Here is a 4164-nt window from a genome sequence, read left to right as displayed (position 1 = left end):
GTTTCCAAAACGTGTAAGTTTTTTTAAAATTGTTTTCAAATTATCAGTAGAGAGTGTGTCCATGCAGTTCAGCACACTGTTGTGTGAGAAGCAAAACTCGTGTCTTCCACTTTTATATTGTGTAAGATCTCACTGAACATGAGACCCACACTCTTCACAAAATTTTAACCATACATTACAGTAATGTTAATTACAGGGGTAATGATGTGGAGACCCCTTTAAAACTTGTCATCTTGCATAACACAAAATCATAGCCCTTGAGATCTATTCCACATTGACCCTCCCTGCCAGGCCCTGGAAACTGCCATTTCACTCTCCATTTCATTGTTATCAAAACCCAAATTCAGCTGCCTGTTGCTGGAAAGGTCAATGTTCAAAGTTTAAGTTTGGGTGTCAAAGGAATTTGAGCTATATTCAGAAGGCCAGCCACTGGGGAAAGGCAAACTCTTGTCCAAATGCCAACTCTGACGTTTCTCCCTGACCCAGGGCATTTTAAAGCAGTAGAGGGTACTTAATCAAGCAAGGGAGTGCCATGGTCAAAACCATCTTTTGATCATGGGCAGACTCCATGGTGCAAGCTGCCAAAGTAACCTAAACTCCCCTCCATCTCCAGCTGAAGAGGGAACCAAACTACATGGGAGGAGACTGCCAGAGGCCAGGAAAGAACCACCATAAGGGATTAGAGGAGAAAACCCCTGGGGCTCACACAAGGTCAGCAGTACTTTCTGTTCTCCCAGCTGGCATAAGAAAATACTAAAATACAACCTTGTAGTTCACCAATCATCACTCAGAATACTGACAAATGTTTTCCTCAGTGAACTCAGAGGAACCTTCAAAGCAAAAACCAAAAGGATCAAATGGATTGCAAATTAATAGCCAAGGAGAATAAGACACACAAAACTACAAAGCGATTTTTTGCATCACCCATAAAGGTAAAATTGACAATGTTTACCTCCACATCACAAGGAAGCAAAAGCAGTGGTCTCTGTAATGAGGAAAAGTAGTCATCCAAAGAAAGTGACCCAGCAGTACCACAGGACATGGAATTGGTAGAGAAGTTCAGGGTGTTATAACTGCATAGCCCAAATGCAAGTAGCTGGAGGAAAGATTGAAGGTGTTGACTAGAGCCATGCCTCTGGGTCCAAATCCCTACCCACGTCCATGTGATCACTCTTGACCATGGCCCACCTGACCCTCCCACATCCACCCCAGCTTAACTGATGTGCAGGGTACCCCAATGCCACACCCTGGGACTGTTGCCTAACCCCACAGGTGGCCCCCACGTGCAGGGTGCTGGCCACCTGGCACAGCCCTCTGTTCTCTCTGATGGTGTATACCTGGCTTTGCTGAGGATCCTCCATTTATCCATTCTCACTGGCAGATGTCCCTGAGCAGGGGCATGAGGCTGGCAGAGGGCCAGGTCACCCTGAGGGCACCCCTCTTGCTATTTGCACTCTGGGCAGTGCTGGCTCCTGTGCAGGGTAATCAAGGGCATCCCTCATAGTGCTACATCTCCTCTGAGATGGTAATTCACAGGAAGGAGCCACACCACAGCAAGGGCATTCAGATGCCTGGCTGTCTGTCCTATAGCCTGCGTTTTGGGGGCAAGAGACATGCACATGCGGCACAAGAAACTCTTTTGGTCCAGACTCTGCTGATGATGACTCAGGATGCTCAGGGAGCCTTGCAGGTGGACTACACTTTCATGCCTCCAGACTGTTACTACCTCGGTGACCTGGAGGAGATTCCTTTTTCCATGGTCACAATTGACACAGGCTATGGCAGCCTTGAAGATATCATGAAGTTGGATTAACTTGCCTATGAAATGAGACCCCTCGGTGATTTCCAATCATTTGAACACTTTGTTTCTCAGAGAGTCGCAGACATCTGTGCAATGGGACCTACTTATAACCTGGGATATAAGGAGAACAGGGGACCCCCTGTTCCTCAAGGAAATGCAAGTGCAGCCCCAAGGATCACTAGTAAGTTCTGTTCATACCATCACGGAATTTTCAAAGGACTTGCTCTCAGTTTCAAAACAATGTATAGTATGTTAACCACGTGGAAAAAAGTGCACAATTCCTAATAAAGCTAGTTAGCTTAATTGAGTCAATATTTCATGGTATTGATGTAAGTTATTGGTTTCATGGTCATTTATAGTGAGAGAAATCAAGCTCACACGGGCAATTATTTGTTGCATCAGAGTCCTTTTTTCTCTTCAATAGTATGAGTCAAAGTATTTTCGATTTCTTAAAACACATTCACCCTTAATGTGATTTGAGATGGGCCCCATGAGGTTCATGGCAGTCCAGTTGTATATTTTATATGCCATCCACCAATGGGTTATATGCCATCATTCTGAGTTATTTAGGCAGACATTATTTACTCTTGTCTGTCATAGCAACACATCACATTGCAAGAAATTGTGGCTTGTGCATTGACACTGATGAATGTGCTTGCCAAAAAAGATCCAGCTGCCTTACGACCCAGCTAAATGGTATAATGGAAGCTTTCAGTCACTGTTCCTTCATTCATATGCAGCACATAATGAATTGTGGAACAGGCAAGTGCATGTTCAACACTGAAATGGTGCATTTAAATAAAAGCTTGACCCACTATCATTATGGAAACTACATAGTGGATACAGGAAAGCAGTGTGACTGCAGCTCATTCAACCAGTGCTACAGCAATCTAGGCTGTATGCGTGATTGTATATTAACCCCTGGATGCAAATGTAATACAGCAGATGCTATACAGACTGCACCAACTCCGCTGCTTGGACACCCTGCAGACCCATCCAAAATATACGTGATCTTCCAGAGTCCTGCCATGGGGTGACCTTGGCATACCCTGATGACTTCCATATGCAAGTTGGAACCATGTGCACTGAAGAGGGCTGCTGCTATCATGGAAACTGCACTGACCGCACTATTCACTGCCAAGAAAGCTTTGGCAGAAATTCTGAGAAAGATAAAGATGTCTGCTATACCATAAATCACAAAGGCAGCCGACATGGACACCGTAGAACACCCCAGGGAAGTCAACGCTGAACCTGTTCCCATACAGGCGTGCCGTGTGGAAGGCTGCAGTGTAGGAATGTCACACATCTCCCTCAGCTGCAAGAACATGTTGGATTCCATCTGTCGGAGATCCAGGGTTCGGATGTTTGGGGCTGGATTCACATCGTAGCACAGGAACAACCCAGATTGGTCATGTGAGAACTGGTACTTCCTGTGCTTCTGGATAGTTCTGTCGGGATACCTACTGCACTGGCAGTGGGGCTCAGCTGAATTATGACTGTATCCCAGAGAAATGCAGTCACAGAGGGATGTGCAACCATAACAGGAACTGCCACTGCCACACAGGCTGGGATCCTCCATGGTGCACGGACAAGGCACTGGTGGGAGCACAGACTGTGGACCCCTCCAAGAAGAATTCAGTCAGTCAGGCAAAGTCATGAATCCATGGTATGTCTCAGAGTGGGTTTTGGTCACATTTATGCCATAATAGCTGCATTCCTCTTTGTTGTTTCTGGAAATGGCAGAACTATAAACAGAGAAACTTAAGGAAGAGATTTTTGGAGAAGACAATCCATAATTTAGCCTCCAGACCCCTGAACAACTATAGACAATGCATCTGGTGCATCTGTAAAAATACAGTATTGAGGCAGCACAGCTGACATCCACGTTTCCAAGGGTCTGCGGAAGACACAGGGGTCCTCAGGCACATCACAGCTCTGACACCAGGTCTCTCATGGGTCACTGACAAGCACTCTGAAATAAAACTTGAAAACTGCATGCTTGTGGCTTTTATGTAGTTTTTAGGCCTGTAAGAGCCCAAACTGAGCCTTAGTTTCTGGGAAGAGGACCTGTGTCAGAGCTGTGTCTTGAGCGGAAGTGTCTGGTTCCAGAATTAAGAGAAGTTGACACAAGCTCCTTTATTGGCAACTTCATGAGTTTTCTCCAAAACTACGCTGTTGTGGACTGAAAAGTTTCTCATTCTCCAGGTACTCTGTCTTCCCCCAGTCCCATGTGGGCTCAGGATAATGGAGGGCTACCACCCACCCATACTGCCTGTCCCACACGGGGGTGTCTGCGGGCTGTGAGGGAAGGGGACTGGCATTAGGTTCCACTAGTACAAGCTGTGCCTTGCTGGAGAGCAAAT

General features: G+C 46.0%; 1 pseudogene; it reads left to right on the top strand.

The window, feature by feature from the left end:
* The first annotated feature begins 1381 nt into the window (after positions 1-1381).
* LOC131518058 (disintegrin and metalloproteinase domain-containing protein 21-like) lies at positions 1382-3597 on the top strand (annotated as a pseudogene).
* The last annotated feature ends 567 nt before the right edge of the window (positions 3598-4164 follow it).

The sequence above is a fragment of the Neofelis nebulosa genome, chromosome 7, assembly GCF_028018385.1.
Source record: "Neofelis nebulosa isolate mNeoNeb1 chromosome 7, mNeoNeb1.pri, whole genome shotgun sequence".
Classification (NCBI taxonomy): Eukaryota; Metazoa; Chordata; class Mammalia; order Carnivora; family Felidae; genus Neofelis; species Neofelis nebulosa.
The sequence above is the reverse complement of the archived record's forward strand: the minus strand, read 5'-3'. Positions and strand labels throughout refer to the sequence as shown.